At 38.0% G+C, this 19,637-nt stretch overlaps 1 protein-coding gene across 2 annotated transcripts in view; it reads left to right on the top strand.

Moving 5' to 3' along the window:
* The first annotated feature begins 7,729 nt into the window (after nt 1-7,729).
* Nucleotides 7,730-19,637, top strand: part of il11ra (interleukin 11 receptor, alpha) — a 35,748-nt gene continuing 23,840 nt past the window's right edge. The window contains exon 1 of one of the 2 annotated variants that reach the window (XM_027140976.2): nt 7,730-8,008. The gene's annotated coding sequence lies outside the window, so the exon portion shown is untranslated. The remainder of the gene's footprint in view (nt 8,009-19,637) is intronic. The other variant, XM_027140979.2, reaches the window with a different exon arrangement.

Here is a 19,637-nt window from a genome sequence, read left to right as displayed (position 1 = left end):
CAAACTGTCCTCAATTGTTGGATATAACGATGTTAAATAGTTTCTCCATTTCTCCATTTCGGATTGGAAATCCGGTCTCTTCAATCCTAAAATCTCTATTCCCGCTGCTTTCGATTCACACACCAACTGCTAAAGCAGCTCAGCCTGTGATCTGATCTGATCAGCGTTTTGACATTCTTCATCCTTCATTAAGTTTAAACCCCAACTGTGGATTTCAGCTAAATCAATAGCTCATTGCACGCCTGTCGACTCCAGGACCTGCTTAATGACAGGTTTGACCTTTCAGAGCATCTAACTACAAGACTGACATCTAATCACTCCAGGGCGAAATCGCCATAGTCTTTCACGATTTCACTAAAGGTGATGTATACCTCAAGGTGATTCTGTAACTGTGGATAATTTCCAAGCTCAACTTTAACATTGTCGTTCGCAGCTGGTGACGATGTACATAAAACTTCATCCCAGTAAACGATATAAATGACCCCTGGAGCTAATTGAAGTTAGCGCTGATCAGGCTTAAATGCACTTCCAGTTATTTGATAAAATGATAGTAATTAGCGTTATGGACCTGCAGTTATTAGTCAGACAAAACCTCATTAATATATAATATATTGTGCTGTCATCTAAAATCGCTGGTCTGCTTTTTTATAATTAAAAGGCAGCGCGCTGGTGTAAACGACTTGCGCTAAAGTTTCACGGTCCACGGTGATCTTTTCACAGTTACTGTCTCTTCGTCATAAAACATGAATTTGCACCCAGGTTGGAATATTTGTGTGCTTATGGTGCTCCACTATGGACTGCCATCTGGACCATGGTGGATTTCTAATCTTCAGTCTCTAACTCAAACCAGAGGGAAAAAAATCAGATCATTAAAGACATATATTTGTTCCTTCCCACCTCCATTTTGAACAAAGTGAGAAAACTATAGTACACACTAGCTCCAAAACAAGCCAGCCAACCTAAGTGCAGGTAAATAGAAGACCTACCATCTGCCACCACTACCACTGAAGTCTTCTCCCTCCCAAAGCATTCACAATTCATAAAGGCATGAAAAAGAAAGCTGGATCTCAGGAATCTGGCCTCTGACAACCTTTCATTTTGAGAGATGAGAGGCCAACAGGTACACGCTCTGAAGTGCTGCAGACAATTCAGCAAAGCACCACTCAAACAAAGGCCAGCATCCACTCTTATTTTCTTTTCTATTCTTTTCTTATCTTTTTCCAGCAGAACCATGAGGGACAATTTTATTATTTTATTTTATTTATTTTGTGGCCCAGACTTTGCCCCTAAGCTTATAAAGTCATGAATAGAGAATGCAACAGGATATTGGGTTTGTAATTGGAGTGCAACCTTAGCTAAGTTTTTATCGAGACAAAATAAAAGTGTTTGTGAGTTTGTACAGTATAAAAACAATTGTTTGTTAGATCTTTTGGCTGTGTGATACATGATAATGCTTCATGTAATGACAGCAAAGCTTCGCTTCATCAGTTTAACCCTTTAAAGCCTGGACGTGTCGCTCATTTTGATGTAGAGTCGTTAGAAAGTGTAACGGTTTGCTGAAAAGCAGTTGCTATAGTAATAATAAAAGCTGTGAAAGAGCGTTAAATGGTTCACATGCTGTAGGAGTAAGAAAATGGCTCAAATAGTATTGAGGGAAAAATAAGAATTGTTTAAATTGAAAAAGAAAAGTTGATGTAAAAATATCAAAAAGGACCTTATACTTCATGGTGGGACCGATTCAATGCTTAATCTTTAGGGGTTTATTTTTATGCATCAGGATTTCTATGAGAAATTTTTTTCCTGTAAAGAAAATTTTCCTGTACAATTTTTTTTGTTTGTTTTTATCCAGCAGCAGGATCCTGTGTACTTATTGCCATGGCCTGGGTTCGATTCCATAGGCAGGGAGCTAACCCAGTCATTGAATAGTTAACTCTCATTGTCGGGAAGGGCATCCGGTGTAAAACCTGTGCCAAAATCTAATATGTGGACCACGTGAACCGATGTGACAACCCTGAACAGGGAGCATCCAAAAGAACAACTATCGAGTATTAGTACAGGTGTACAATACAAACTGTGCAGAAAGAATATACAGGTGACTAATTTATACTGACCAGTTTCTTATTAATCTACTGACTTCTCAATGCACCAAAAGACAAAATACAAAAACTGATGGCATAAAAAGCAGGAAAGGTAAAGGCTTACAGACCTGAAGCTAACCAACCAAAATCATTTTTTTCATACTGCTGCTCATGCTGCATCACAAGATAGAGTAGCAAACTCATACAAACATATACATGAGGTTATAAATCATCACGACTGGCTAGTGTAGAGGGTTTGACAGGAGGATAAGAGAATATGACATCACTTCCACCCACAGAACACAATTTTAACTATTTTTGACTCCCTTGGATCCCAACTATATGCTATAAGTACATCACATCACAAGCTTTGACATAAGCATACATACACGTCGCAGCAACATTGCATAAGAGCTTAATGTGTGCTTATGAATATGCTGGTTAGTATAAGCCTTTATAGAGATTCATGTTGAATTACAGTATATCAGATGTCATGATGTACAACATATATTTTGTTGTATTTTATTTTACTTTGCCATGCACAGACCTGCAGCATTTTCTAAAGAGGGAATATGAGCACTGTTTGGATGGTTGTGATTAAATCTTGCTAGTCTCTGCTTCTCATTAGTTCCTCACATCCGACCTGGTGCAGATGAGCCATAAGATCTGTCTGAGGAACATTGCCATGCCTGCTGGAGGAATAGCCTGTGCCTGTTCAGCAGGAGAGTGCTTAAGGTGCCATGTGATGTGCATTATGCATGAATTATGCTCTGTAACAAGGACCAACAAGGGTTGTGGAGAGGAGATGACAGAAGAGGAGAGAAAAAAAAGAGAAGAAGAGTGGAGAGGAGCAGAGTATGGGCATCAGCTTCAGAAAGCTGAAAATTCCCAATTCATCCTGTTCCGGTTTCACCAGCTGCTTGGAGAAACAGCAGCAGAAGTTGATGAATTGGAACATTTCCCATCTGGACTGAAGCCAACCTCCTTTCATACTCCCAAGTCTGGGGAGGAGAGGAAGGTCGAGTCGAGGAGGTGCTAATTAAATTCAGCCCTAGCCTGGTGCCTTGTCCCTTTCCTCTTTGGTTGTAGGTCAGACACAGAGCAGAGGGTGTGTGAAGGGCTAGAGGAGCTGTGGGTGAGAGATAGTGAAGGGTGACAGGGCCAGACCTCCTCTCTTTTATGCAGCAAGGCATTACTAAAACTGATTTATAGCGTCTTCCCTCCATTCCCCCTCCCTATCTGTGTGCGCCTTCTCTGACTTTCCTGGCTTGCTTTTGGCTGTGATGTCTGTATCCAGCGTCCAGGGTCCAGATATGGAGCATGTGGGGATTCGGTGAAGCCCGACACCCTGCCGTTAGGGCAGTTTTCTGGTGTATCTCATGACACGAGTTGCTTGCTTCAAAGCCCCACCGTGGTCGCCTGACTGACACGTTTATGACTTGGCAAAAATAAATAAATAAAAGCTGCCGTCAGCAACAGGATGTAGCACTCGCCTGGAAAGAGCTCCTAATCCGCAGAGACTGTCACGGCCAAGACGCAAATCCCAGGAGCCACACTTTAACCATAAAGCCTCATGTGTTGGCATACACACACCAGACGAATGCATTTTTAAAGAGCACAGGAAATTATATGGTCTTTCAGTCAGCAGAGGACCTGAAGTCCAGCACAAATCAATTCTAGAGGAGTCAATTGCTCAATCACTTGGTTACCTTTATAAGACAGCACTTTAATAGGGGGAAAACATGCCATGTGTGGCAGCAGGACTGATTGAGTCTGATTACTTACTCATTATCCAGTCTTAAATAACATCTGATTGGAGCTGTATAATTTAGTGACAGACAGATCTCAGTTTTTTATTCCTTATTTTGCAGTCTTTCACATTACAGACGTATAATTATCCCTTCTCATCATGTATGTGTCTATTTACACGCACATGCACGTCTCTAACATGAAACCTTTTATAGACTATTTAGTGCAATTGAGTTAAAAGACTGAGGCACGTGGCACAACATAATTACAGTGTGATGAATTTATGGAGATGTTTTCCTCCTTTTCCTCTACTTTGAATGTGTTTAAAAAAAAAATGATTTATGTGTTACATCATGAAAAACAAAGCTGCCACTAGGAGCTTTTGAGGACAGCAGGTAAGTACAATACCAACAAATTCTCTCAGTATTGATGTTCCAGCTCATTATGTTTCAGGCTGTGGATCTCAATAGACTCTGGGATGGCATTAAACTAAACTGTCACTGTAATACTGTCTTCTCTGTCCAAACATATCTGAGTTAGTACCTAATAAAAAAAAATTATGTTTGTGAATATATGCTGCCCTCTGCTGGCCGAGGATATGATTTTTTTTTTTAAATTTCAGCTGGATATTTTCAATTAGTTTCAGCAAATTAAAGATAGAAACACTAGTCCTTGAATAAGGTAAAAGCAGAAATACTTACTGACAGCTTAAAGCCATGACTGTCTGCGTTCACCAAACACCACAAAACAGGCGCAAATTCCATTTTGTGGCGTCTGGAAAAAAGAGTTAAGTCTTGACATGCTCAACAATGTGTGTGTTTGTGTGTGTGTGTGTGTGTGTGTGTGTGTGTGTGTGTGTGTGTGTGTGTGTGTGTGTGTGTGTGTGTGTGAGAGAGAGAGAGAGAGAGAGAGAGAGAGAGAGAGAGAGAGAGAGAGAGAGAAATGTTGATCCACAGAAATGTCTGAAAAACATGTCATAGTAAACAAAGATGTTTTGTTAATGACTTTTTATTCATTTCTAGTTACCTTTAATATTGTGAACTGTCCATGACACAAGTTAATTAGTTAGTTAGTTAGTTAGTTAGTTAGTTAGTTAGTTAGTTAGTTAGTTAGTTAGTTAGTTAGTTAGTTAGTTAGTTAACACTGAATGACAGGCGTGGACCTTTGATTTACCTTCTTACTGACCGATCAGATGTGAGAATTCAGCAGCGCTGTGGTATAATCTTGTATTAAACAAGTCTTCTCCTTCTTTAATTGTTTATCTCTGAGGAGTTCTGCTATTATACAGTGATAGATGCATTTACATTATGTTTCTTTACGCAATAGGAAAATTTGACCATTCAGTCACAACTGAAGAGGGTTTTTTAAATTTTTTAGTTTTTTAGTGGCAAGGATTTGATGGTACAAAATAGAACATGGCCTACAAGAAAATATGTGGAGGTATATTGGGAGATTACATTATTTCCATATATATTGCACATTTATATGATTCACTTCAACCCCATAAAGTTCTTTTAGAGTTTCAAAGCTTCGTTTCATCACTTATTGCTTCCAGATGTTTTAGTGGACATCAATTTTATGGCCATATGTATGACAAGCTTAGACGTGAGCATTGCAATACCACATATATCCAGAAGATGTCAGTATAAACAAATATTTTTAAATCTCCAACTCAGGACTCAGGAAGTGAGGAGAGACACAAAATAATAATAATAAAAAAATTAAAATATATTTATAGTTTTTTTTTCTTTTAAACACAATTCAGGATTTGTTTCACTATTGTTTACAAACAATGTATTTCTTAACTTCAGAACAATCAACCTTCACTTATATGATGCTGATGATGAGGAAGAGAATGGCATTCATGATGATGATGATGATGGTGATGATGATGATAATCAACAATAATCAAGTGAATCAACAATAAGAGTCGACACTCTGAGCTCGCAAACGTTTGCCATTGCCAGTTTGTTTTTCTTTACCTGACTATGGCAAAGAAATCTTTTTTTTTTTCAATCTTCCAGTTGACAAAATAACATAATTGGATTTGCATTTAAAAACAAAAACATAAACAAAACAAAAAAACAAAAAAAGGCTTTAAATAGGTTAATCAAAACAAGGCCTTTATGCCTTTATATTAAAATATATGCATTAAACTTATTAATATTTATTGTACACATATGTGCTTCATAAATATTTCATGTCATTTTTTATATCCACAACAACTGAAACAAACAAACAAACAAATAAATAAATAAATAAAGTAATTATGTGATTTTTCAGTCTACATTTAAATAAATTCTACCAGTAAAGATATTCATCTGCTTGGTGTCCTGTAGGTTTATTTGGAACCTTGAGGGTTTTTTTTTTTTGTTTGTTTTTTTTTTTTGGAAAGGCCACATCGGCATCCTCATAGCCATATTTGTGGTTATCTTGATGTGGCATTTTGGTGAGTCTGGTTTGCCTGTTTGGATTAAAGACTAAAGAAGATCCTATGCTGAAGACAACATTCAGGGTTGTGTGTACTTCCCAGTGTTTACACATTTTTTTTATATTTAGCTATTTTTATAGTTTTTATATCATTATATTTAATATAAATAGCCTGCTTGATTACTGTTTGTTTATTAATTATTAATATTTTATGAGCAAGTTTCAAATGTCTTCAGCATGCATTCATGACAGAACTTAGAAACAAAATTATGCCAAATTACTCTAAGTAGAGTAGAAAATAACCTTTAAAAAGGGGTTAAACAATGATTTGCACTCTCAAAAAGAATTTAGCTCATTTGGTTCATTAGAACATTTAGATGTTTCCTTGAAAGGACAATCAGAATAATCAAAATATATTATAATAAGCTAGTGTGCACAACTCATTCCTATTATTATTATTATTATTATTATTATTATTATTATTATTATTATTATTATTATTAAAATTGATACATGGTATGTAAATTTGTAAATCATCATCATCATCATCATCATCATGAATGTCATTCTCTTCCTCATTATCGGCATCATCATCATCCTTCTTGCTATATTCATCATCACTATCTTCAGTGACATTATCACTGTCATCATCAGAGGAAAACATCTTCATCTTCGTCATCATCATCATCATCATCATCATCATCAGGATAATCATAATACATTATCTTTAGAGGAAATGCACTGATCTGGATCTGTAAGTCACTTCTCATGCAAGTCCTTTCTTTAATCATCTTACACAACACAAAATATATTGTACATCCCATGGGGTTTTAACTTTGCTTATCCTCCTTCATATAAGAAGACAGCTAAAATAAAATGCCTTTAAAATTCATACTTCATGAGTAGCATAAAGCTATTAGGAGAGTAATTAAGGCAGATTTTTTTGCTGTACACACTACCTCAGCTATTTTCCCGTTTACTTGATTTGAGTATGTGACAATGAGGGTTTCTCTCATAACATGACAATTATCATAACTGCTAATTGTTTGGCCACGCCCCTCGTATTATCATATGCGTTTATGGTAATGAAGGGGGCGTGTCTAAGCGATCATGCTGGTGAGTTGTTTACAAACAAAACAGGAAACAGGTTGATTACTTAAACATGTAGGTAGGAAGGAATAGGATACTATAACGGTTGTTTTGGGGACGATTGAGGCCGAGAAAGTGTATTATTTTAATGATTCTTTAAGAAATGCTTTAAAATATAATAACTACACTATTTTTTTTAGTAAATAAAACTAAGGCACTGTTATTTTATAACTAGTCTATGTTTAGAAACTTAATCTGACTAGTTAGTAGTGTTTATGAGGACACACACACAAAAAATGTAACAAACAAAACACTTGGCCCTTTAATTGCCATCTTTATCAGCCACCGGAAAAACGTTTTCTACCCATTTTCTGCCAAATCCCGCATCCTTCGTTACGATTGGTTAGCGTACCACTACGTTAGCTCTGATTGGTTAATATAGTAACTCTATTAACCATTCCCGGTGTAGGAGGCGCGGTTGTCATAAAACGGGTGGGGAAAAGCATCAGTGACAACGCCGTCCTCCAATAGGACCTTACGAGGGAAAGTCTCAGTCTGTAGCGTTTACTCGTCTTACTAAGAAGGTTTAAAAACTTAAAGCAGCTACAGCAATGGAAAGGAACCGAGTCAAAATGCCTGTCTGACATTCAGAAACATATAAGGTAAGATTTTATTTCTGTTTCCATGCGCAGGATTAAGTTAAAACGTGTAAGTGTGAAGTGAATAGTAGCGAAAGTGAGAAGGAAAAGTTTTGGCTCCCAGGGGAACAAACACTCAGTCTGTTACCTCTGTTAAAAACCTCGTAGAATCAAAATTAAATAGTTTTTTTTTCTTCTTCTCATTGTCTTTCATTTGTAATATTTCTTCCATTAAATAAAAAAAATCTAAAATGTATTTTTTTGGTGTTTTGTTTATACATTCCAGCAGAGATGGATCTCATATTTTCATCACGAATAAACCTTATAAATAACTGTAACATTAATCAGCTGTTAGAAATATGAGATATTATACAGTTACATTATAGTAAAATGATTGTATCCTGTGTGAGGAGGTGGATTTGGATACAGAGATGCAATGTTTTTCCCGTCAGTCTAAAATATGGCCACTTTTACATACATAGAAATGAAATCTGACTGAAAGAAGAGAAGAAAAATATCATCTAAAACATATTTTTTGTTTGTTTACCAAACTACAGGAAGACCTTCTTGCTTTTAGTAAACAGAAATAAATCTTGAAATAAAGAAACAGACCCCTAGCACATACTACACTAAACATAATAATAATAATATTCATAATAGTAATAATAATAATAATAATAATAATAATATTTAATAATAATAATGATAACAGCAATAAAAAAATAATAACAAAAATAATAATAGAAATAAAATAATAACAACAATAACAACAACAATAATAATAATAATAATAATAACTAAAAACAATTATATAAAAACATAATAGTAATAATAACAATAATAGTAATAGTTATAATAACTATTAATAATAATAATAATAATAATAATAATAATAATTTTCTTTACTTTATTTAAGTTTCACATTAGAAATCAACACCTGGAAACAATACTATTTTAGAAAAATAATGGGTTACTGGATGTTAACTGGTTCTGTAGTTGTAGTTTAGATGATGTATAAAGAGTTTTATGTGTATGTATGCATATATATATATATATATATATATATATATATATATATATATATATATATATATATATATATATATATATATATGTATATATATATATGTATGTATATATATATATATATATATATATATATATATATATATATATATATATATATATATATATATACATATATATATATGCATACATACACATTTTTATATATAATTAATTTATTATTTTATGCAATTTACTTTTTTTGCAATTAACATCAAGCAATTATCAGGGTAAGAGAATGCTTTACCATCCTGTACCTTCTCCTCCCCCTTACTCTGGCCCTGACCCAGAGATTCATTCACGTCACAGCCAGGCTAGTAATGGTCCTTGAAATGGGTTGCTTTTCCAAAATAAATGAACAATTAAATGCAAGGAGTAGTGTTTTGTGGCAAAATTTACCTGGGTGGCTGTGACAGGTTTCCAAAGCAAGAGTCTCTAGAAAGCTAGAATCATTTTCCATCCAAAGAACCTGTGAAACTATTTTCTAGTGTGGATTATACGATTCCACTCCATTCCTTTCCACCATTCCTTTCTATGACATGACATTCGGTTCCTTTTGATTTCATTACTCCACTTAGTTCAATTGCCTGCTACTCAGTTCCATTTCAATCCATGACATTATTTTCATAGCATTTTTCTATGCCATTTAATTCCAATCCATTTCACTATTCAAATTCCTGCCATGAAGGTTCCTTCCATTTCATTTCATTTCTTTTCCACTAGTTAGCTCCATAGTGTTTCATTCTATTTCATCCAGTGACATTCTTTTCCATACCTTTTAGTTAAATTCCATTTTCTTTCTTGTATCTTTTTTTAATTATATTCCAGTTGCATGGCGTTCTTTTCTATTCCAAATCTGTTGCCCCAGTTAGTTTCATCACAATCCATTCCATTCCGTTCAGTCACATTCTTGTCCATGTTATTCAATTAAATTCCAGGCTTATTTTCCGTTTCATTCCATTTCACACTTCAGTTTTAGCACTCTTATCTTTTCCACTCAATTTCATTCCATTCTATTCCATTTTATTCCATTCATTTTCCCCCCCATTCCATTTTACTCCATTCCACTTCATTCCATTCCATTTTTTCCCATTCCATTTCATTCATTTCATTTCATTCCATTCCATTCCATTCTTTTTCATTTCAGTTCATTTCCTTAGTTTAAGGTCATTCTTTTTCAATCCATTTCACCAGTTAGTTTCATTTCTTTTCCATTCAATTAAAATATTTAATTCCATTGCATCAGTCCATTCCATTCTTTTCCCCTCCATCCCAGTAAATAAAGCTGGAAGCTGTGTGGTCTGCGTGGGGACTGAAATCAGAGCCATGCCCTCATCGGCAGCTTTGTTTATATCTCCCCTGCAGTATTTGTCTCTGCTTTACCTGCAGAACGGCCCCTATGCCAACAGGCACACTATAATTACTGCACCTATTGGTGTGGGATTTACACAGAGGGGGATTGTTTTAAACCTTTTGGCCTTCGTCAGGAACAGAACGTTTAAATCCTGTAATCTCCTGAAGAGCTTTGGTATTGGACAGTGTCAGGAGCGCTTTTGCTCAAGAGCCTTTGGTGCTTTGAGAACCCCAAGGTCTTATATTTCAGTTTGTTTGAGTACTTGGCTCATTCACCATATCAGGCTATTGTTTTATTTCTGAGCACATTGGAACTGCGATCTCAAGGAGTAGCTAGAAAATATATACACAGGAAAGATGTAACCAGATGTGCATTCCTCTGCTCTAAAGTGGACAGCTCACGGTCCATAGCGCAGGAAGGAATGCAAACACGAGGTTTCCTGGGTTTTAAGAAGCCTTGAATATGAGTGAATCATACCTGTTTGATAATATGCACGAAAATCGAGCTTTGCTTATGGTTTGATATGTTATAGACAGAATCGTCTCTTTCTCCTTCACTCTTGGAGAACAGACTCATCAGTTTACAGACTTGCCAGGTCCAATCTTCTTATACGTTGAACACGTCCAGTTCCAGCTAGTATTTCTGCATGCTTTTTGGAATTGCTGTAATCAGTTTTAAATGAAACTCTCTTGTGCTTTCCTTTGTCAGGCTTTGTTTAAGGGAAAAAGTGAATTGTACTGCCAAGTTAGAGCCCTGCTGCGCTCTGAGCAACTCCAAGATTAAAATTGCATGAGGCCCAAGATGGGATTTAAACCACTGCTGTAGTGCTGGTGAGGAAATCGGCTTCAAATCCATATTAAGGCTTGTTTTATTTTCCCCCAAGACTAACTCCCCCAAAACTGCTTATAAAATCGTTGTCTTTAACTGTAATTACATTATAATTATTGATATTGTATTAGAACTTTGTTCCAAAACAGTTTTTGCTGGGTGACCTGAAAAACTATGACCAGAATGCAGGCTTTAAGACACTCTCTAAAGCAGTGCAGCTGGGTCATGAAGTTTGTTTATGAAGTGTCTCAGACTGAAAGGCGCAAGCGAGCTATCAGGACACGATGAAGTGCATAGAAAGAGTGATTTGTTGTAATGTTATCAACTTCAGCTTCCAGAGCTTCTGCACAGCAACATGAGCTCTGCTGAATCTGTATACAGCAAATTCGTATTACTCCCTCATTCTCTCAGAAATCTCATACGATTTTCTTTTCTCTGCATTTAAAGGCTGGTTTTTAATCCAAATATTGAGGTCCATGCTTGGCCAAAAAAATGGAATTTGTGCTTAAGGAAGTGCTCATGTTTATTTAATGGGGAAGTCGTGGCATAATTGTTAGAGAGTTTGACTCCTAATCCTAAGGTTGTGGGTTCGAGTCTCGGGCCGGCAATACCACTACTGAGGTGCCCTTGAGCAAGGCATCGAACCCCACCCAACTGCTCCCCGGGCGCCGCAGCATAAATGGCTGCCCACTGCTCCGTGTGTGTGTTCACGGTGTGTGTGTGTTCACTGCTGTGTGTGTGCACTTTAGATGTGTTAAACGCAGAGAACGAATTCTGAGTATGGGCCACCGTACTTAGCTGTATGTCACATCATATCACTTTATTTTGAAGGTTTTTTTTTTTTAGCTTGGCCTACAAGGGGCTATTCATACAGAAGCTAAAATAAAAAAATAAAAAATAAATCTTCAAATTAAATGGTGACATCAATCCTCCTTCTTCTTTCTGTGATGCCCCAAGTGCCTGTTCTTGAACATCTAAAAGTTCAAGCTATTGTCAATCAGTTAAGGCTCTGGGTCATTGATCAAGCCCCATCTGCTCTCATCTGATCCTCTCTGCTTCAGGGATGCTGTATCATGGATGATGACCCTGTGCTCTGACCCCAACCTCCAAAGTATCATATACAAATAAAGAATTCACATTGTGCTGTAATGTATATGTGACAGAATGACGGCTTCCACATATCTAATCACTAAAGTTCTGTATAGGTTTATACACACTGAGGTAAAATCAGATATCTCACATCGAAAGCCAACAATGTCCTGACTCGTTTTATATCAGTCTTGCAGCGTTAAAATAATTCATCTGTTTATACTGATTGAAAAGGTCTGATAAGTCGGATTTTACCAGAAATGGATTCAGACATGGATAAGGAAATATAGGATAATTTCGGCATTTGAAATTTTGGAAGGCGCATGCTGTTCTCTGGGATGAACGACCTTTAAGTTTGGTAATATGATAATACCATATTTCAGATATAAAAAAAAACAGCAATGAAGAGCAATAAGTGGTCAGTTGTATAGCATTTAAAATGTTGTGTATCACAGAATGAAATTATACACGCATCCTGAAGTAATACATAAAGCTTTGCCAGGAAGATAATACATTACCCATGTAAAGGAAATCAAATTCTTTGCCAATATTCCCGCTCTGTAATTAGCAACCAACAAGTGCCTTAAATATATCTGGATTTTCTGCATCTTCTAATTCTACACTTGTACACTGGTTGACATGAGTACTTTTCTTTTCTTTTCTTTTCTTTTTTTTTTTTCATAAAAAATGTCATCTAACTTTTTTCTCGAAAGTTTGCACACAGCCTTGCACAAGTAGCGCTCAAGATTTCAAGACACGAAAAACAAAGAGCACAAGAGATTGAATTTAAATGTCTTTTAATTGGCCTGACCAGCTTTTTGTTGACATTGGTTCTCCTCTGGCCACAATATAAAAGAGAATAAACGAAGCACGCTTATGTGGCTTTGAGAGGGTTGATAGAGTACACTGTGGTTAGCTGAGAAGTACAGTATGAATAACTTGGCCTCACCGTTCTCTGGCAAGATGCCTTTCCTTGTTTAAAGTATCTAAAGTCTTCCCTTTCTTCCAATTGCAGGGTTGAAATTGTGTTATGTTGCTGTTGTTGTAGGATTGTAGGGAGTGCGAAACACAGCACAGGTTGCTCAAATGACCGCAACTAGAAGGTGCTCTGTAAACAGCATGCAGTCATGATCTTCATGTTCCTGCCCTCACGACCCCTTTTAATAGACCAAATAGTTCATTTCTCTCTCTAGAGATTGTGCATAGTGTTTTCCATTGTGTCGCATATCTGACTTGGCTGTGTCCAGGTATTCCTTCAGCCAAATCCGAGCAAAGCGGACCAACATCAATTAAAAGCACACACCCTTTGTTTTTCCCTCGAGAGCTATTTGTAAGAGTAGGCAGTTCTTATATTTTCAGCCTTTGCAGAGGCCATTTTGGCATCTCCTTTGATCAAGGCAAAGCCTTTTTATCTCCAACAGATCGCTCTTTCTAGCTACAACCACAAACAGAGCCACAGGCAACCATAATCCCTTTGGGGATAAAACACACCAAAGTGTGGACTGCACAGCCTAAGAATAAGAGCGGGCTGGGATCAGCGGTAACGCTAAAACATGGCTGTGTTTGCACAGGGTACAGAGCCGTGCAGTGCCTGTGGCTGGATGCCAGCATCGCTCTAGACGTGTCTGGGGCTGAAGCAGCACATGAGCTGTGCATGTTGGAACAGTGGTAATAAAATACTCCTTCGCTTCCCAGCAGCCATGACTCATGGGGGCCAGCGTTCTTTATCTAGTGGAGAAAGCGCTCCACTATGCTGAGGGACGGCACACACCTGCAAGCTTTGACGCCAGTTCGCTGCCTGTTGAATGGATCAAGGCTTTGGAACACGATCGAACATGGAAAACCCGGAGTTTTACAACCAGCGGGTTTTTTTTTTCTTTTTTTTTTCTTTTGTCCTTTTGTCACTACGACAAGCCGAGGATGTTGCAGCAGTTTCTGACCTTTTTAATCCATTCTAGAGCATTTTCTCCCCATGACTCATATGGCTCTGAGCTGAAATCGAACCCATATTTCTTGTGCCATTTGCTTTACAAAAGCAAAGAACGTCTCCAAAACTGCACAGACGTGCTCACCGCTAGCGGGCTTTGAGCCATCTGACTTTGATTTACATTGCTAGTTTGTGCAAAAGGCATGTTTGTGTTGTGGACTTCAGTGCTGTCCATGATGTGGTAGCATGTTGGAGTGAGCATTGCCTCTGTAATTACACTCAGCAGTACTATGGCGCCATGTTAAATGCCAAGCTGTTGAGCCTTGTCTCTAGCAGACTGCATGAGCACTGAAGTCGCACATGAGGCATTTCTGCAGACAAAGCCAGCGCTTCCACTAGTCTTTGCTGAGGTGAGAGGTGATCATCGCAGGCCACCTGGGTCAGTGAGCATTTCCAAGTTTAGCATAACCTCGACTCACAGCGCCGTATACACTTGCATGATGTATGTCGTGACTGCCCTTTTCAGCTGAGGAACCTTTGCGTTGTCTTGAAATATTTTGCTGACTTCCAGATGCAACTTTGTAATCAGTTTGCAAGTTTATAATCAAGACTGCTGTCCAAGTCTGCAAGCACAGAGGAAGGAAATCAATCAGTCTAGAATGAGGCTTGTGTGACTGATTTTCTGGCCTCTCAATTTACCATTAAAAAATCATGACAGACAGATAAACCAGCATTTCCAACATGGTCAGGATTAAGCAGCACATAATATTATTGCCACCTGCGTAGTCTGGAACTGCTTGTTGGCAGCAGCATTCGTGAACAAGCCGGATGAAGATTTCTGGGTGATTCCACAGTAACGTGGACTATAAACGGTAACAAATATGCCATGCCATACATTTAATATAGAATATAATCCTTTTATAAACCGCTTCTTTAACATCCACATGAGTGACCAATTTAACTGTTGCTCAAAGCATCTGAGCACTGACTGGCACAGAAGAATAAAAATCACATTTTTATTGTCTGAAAATACTAAATACATTTTTTATATACATTTTGGTGTGATATCAGTTAATGGTACATTATGGGGTGCTGTTTATTTGTGTGGTTAATGTCAGATCATTCAAGATATCTCAAGTGGCTGAATTCTAAAAAAATTGTCCCAACTGCACCAAGACACTCCAGTTCTTATAAGAAGAGTTTAGAAGAGTCAAATTTTCTACAGGTTGCCAAGTATGGTAATACTAAGTTTATTATAATCAGGCTAAATGCCATTGACATTGTGGCAGTGTAATATTGTGTACATCACAGAAGTCTATCTGAGACACATTTGTTACATTTCTGCTATTTTCTTTAGCGGCATGATGGGTAGAAAAGATGCACAATCTAGCTTTATATACAACTGGCTGAAGCTTCACATGTCCTGGGAAAATATCCAAAATATCCAAGTGAAGAGCTGACATATGGTAACCATCTTGTCCTGGCCATGCCTAAAGGAAATGCCAGATCCCAAGATAAATTCAGGGTCTCTGGATTCGAGGGGGCTGATGGCCAGTTCATAGAGTAACACTTCACATCCCCAGGATGACAAACCAGATTCATATCAGAACCCGTTTCTGCAAACCAAACGAACTCTGAAACGCTGGCAAGTCCACGGAGCGACCATCCAAAGCCGCCGTCCAAGTAAAGGCTCAGGACCATTTGACGCACATGGCAATCGCTCTAGTGCAGCTTTTTACCTCAAGCTGCCACATTGTGTATAAATATAAATCTACTTTGATAAGATGTGAAGACAGACCCTGATTTTCAGCCAGACTTATCCAGCATGAAGACTCACTCATCCTGCAAGGGAAACACATACAGGCTTTGATTGTGCCACTTTAGCTGGCCTCCCATTTGCGCACTTGTTTACTTGCTGGCCATATTGCAGCTCGAGCTAAATTTAATTCAGAATTTCCTCAGGGAGCAGCCTGGTGGTTGAGATGCAGTAAGAAGGAACTGTGAGGTACGTTGTCCGTGATGGTTACACTCAGCAAACCTCCAGGTCTTTTGAGGTCTTATCACTCCTGTGTTTGCAGCCTGCTTTCCTTAAGCTATACACAGCTGTGATGCATTTCACAAGTTAGCCGTTAGTACGATTTTAAATTCCCCCTTTTTCCAAGTTGCTTTGTTGAAATCCAGCCTCAGCAATCCACACATGGCGTTAATTATGTATTTTATATGCAAAATGTAATCGAAGACGACTTGCTGGTTTGACAGAAACCTTCAGCTGTCTTTACTGTTCCACTCTGTCTAAATAGTTGGCTTTCAAAATGTTTCTTAAAGCAAGTTAGTTACCGTGCACCGCATAATTCCAGTAGAAACCTTTTCCCCCTGTGACAACAAAACTCCAACATTTTTGGTAATGAGAAACTCCTGCCAAACCTTGCACACTTTAATTCTAGGTTTTCTTCTATCTGCTGTGCATTTGTGGCTAATGTGCACACCTAAAAAACAACATTAACAGCAATAACTCTCATTTCTCCTTGTCTGACAACAGGGGTTCTTTTCCTACACATAGTAATATTAGCTATATTTATGGATTGCGTATAGAAGCATTTGCACTTTTGTAAAAACCCAAAGGACATGAAGTTTCTCCCAGGACTACTAGTCAATCAGCTGTAAAAAAAAAAAAAAAAAACATTGATATCCACACTTTTGGGTGGTCTTGAGTTACAAGGAGAGAATGCTGGCTGTGGCTCCCCGTCATCTCCTCGTCCTGAACCGCTTAGCAAACTTTGCCTATCCAAACAGCTGCAACGATTACATACTCCTCTGTTTTCTTTGAATTGCTCAAAAAGGACTTTGTGTGAAGATGCGTAGCTTGGTTTTCTTTCTTTATCTCTCTCTCTCTTTCTTTTTTTTTTTTTTGGAAGGGGGTCTTCTATTTCAACCTTCTCTGGAGATTCTCTGCATCCCTTCACTGCAGGACACTCTGGGAAACCAGCATCTAGTTTTCATCCAGTTCCTACAAGGGCATAAAGTTTCCCAGAGTAAAACCAGCATATATATTATACTGTACACACACACACACATGCACGCACAAACACACACACACATATATATATATATATATATATTTATATATGTATGTGTACATGTATATATGTGTGTATGTGTATATATATATATATAGATATAGATATATAGATATATAGATCAAAGGATTTCGAAAAAAGATTCTCTTCCGTGGTGCAAAGGGTTAAAAAAGCACATTTATTCCGCACCATTGCTTCTTTTCTTTGATCTACTATCTGAGGCTTAAAGGACCAGTTCATTTAAACAAAGCAAATGTCACTTATGATTACAGACATTGAAAGCACTTTTTTTTTTTTAAAGGATGTAGACCAAAGTATTAGTCCTAAATTTTCGCTCAAATGAGCACAGATAGTCAGCAGTGATACGTTACACTCTGGATGTGCGTGTCGTCATCATCACGCGACAAATCCAACACTCAAAAACAACAACAACATGGTGCGTAGGTGTGTCTTTTACCAGGTCTATTTACTGAATTACTGAATTAAAATAAATGGCAATTGAGGAAAACTTGCTTTGGGTAATCTCTTAAAAGTAGATCCCAGGTAAGATTAATGCGGACTGAAGAAGGCTTAACTGTCCCGATTCCCATGAGATCTCTAGTTTCCATGTTTCAGGTACATTACCTAGGTTTGGCCAAAAATGCTGTTTAATATTGAATGAGTCTCGCCCTGTAAACCGTGAGAAACGTACTGTATGTAGCGGAGTAGCCACAGAGATAAGAAGTTGTTCAGAAATGTGTATTTATAGGATGTATATTCTAAAGTCTTCTGTTTACAGAGTGCACAGGAAACAAATTTAGGATGTAAGCGGTATAAAATCTCAATAGTGGTGATTCAACATAACCTCATGTTTGTTTTTTTGTTGTTGTTTTTTTTTTTAGCATGAGGTTCTGTAGACTGGGTCTAGGCACTTAGGTACACAATGTCCTGCTGTGTGAAGTGTCACATTTCAGGCACGCAGTTTTCCCATTTGTGTGGCTCATTAAGCAGGAGGAGCTTAGGATAAAACAGCTTTCATTATTACAGCACCGGTCATTTTATTGCCTTTCGCTGATGACCTTTCGCAGCTTAATTATCCAGGGAAATGGCACCGATATTGATTTAGGTGTTTGTTTGCATGCTACACAAACAACGTGCAAGAACATTGTCTTTGGTGTACGACCCTTAAATGTGCCCAGCACCTTTTTCCACCGCTTTTGTAACTTGTACAGGCTCTGGAATGTGACAAATGAGGGATGCCCTCTATGTTCAGCCCCCATCCTGCTTTACACATTTTCCTTGTAAAAAAAAAAAAAAAAAAGTGTTGAGCGTTCCTCTATGAGTCATTAAAGGGAACTGCGCTTAGACTTGCCTGGCGCGCAAAGGGTGCTAATAAGGGACTGCAGTGTGGCATGGTTGGACATGTCTAGCTCAAGAGAGCTAAGCATCAATTAAAAGAAAGTGCTGCTATTTACACATCTTTGCTAAAAAAGGTTGTTGAGAAAATATGCGGTATTTATAGGTTCATTCCCAGAGGGCTTTTCATGCACAGCTGCAAGTCACCTTGACCCTCCTGGCTATTCCGAGCCGAGCCTTACCTTTCTGAGTCTCCCTGAACAAACACCAGATAGCAAACGTCAAATGCTAACAATGCTTTTTATAGCAGTAGGCGTCGGCCGCGCAGATCTTATGTCAGTAAACCGTAGATGACAAAGCCTCACTTCTGTCATGGTGCAGAGAGAAAAGTCGGTTCTGCGGTTGTCAGGCACAGGCTATTAAACATTCGCGAGCTCCCCATGCTCATGCAGAGTCTGGATTTTAATGAAGTCTCCGAAATCTGGCAGGGTTCGTGCATTCCTCAGCCTTTTTGGAGCTGTTTGTCCGACTCTTTGGCGGCCTCTTTTCCCCCCTCAGGTCTCTCCCTACAACTCTCTCTTTCTCTCTCTCTCTCTCTCTCTCTCTCTCTCTCGTTCTCTCTCTTTCTTTTCTTCCTTGCATTGTAATGTGTGGTATTTATAGGCTGTTGTTTATGATCTCTAGCCTCTCACATAACAATAAAGGCTAAGGCCCGCTCAAGGCCGAGCTGTCCCAAAACCTGCATTGCAATAATGTCTTTAGACGTCGTGGAAGAAAGCACAGCATATAAAAAGACAGCAGTCCAGAAACTGGTGCTGTGTAGAAAGCCTTCTCCTCAAGGCTGCTGCCTCTCTCAACAATACGCTTGGGTTCAATGGTGGCACATTAGTTTGCTTTTCTTTTTTTCTGGATGACACCGTGGTCTATTTCTGGAGTCTGGCTCGTGAACATGTGGGCTGTGCGATGACTCAGAACGCG

This window comes from Tachysurus fulvidraco, chromosome 20, assembly GCF_022655615.1.
Source record: "Tachysurus fulvidraco isolate hzauxx_2018 chromosome 20, HZAU_PFXX_2.0, whole genome shotgun sequence".
In the NCBI taxonomy this organism is placed as follows: domain Eukaryota; kingdom Metazoa; phylum Chordata; class Actinopteri; order Siluriformes; family Bagridae; genus Tachysurus; species Tachysurus fulvidraco.
This window is presented reverse-complemented; position numbering and strand designations above follow the sequence as displayed.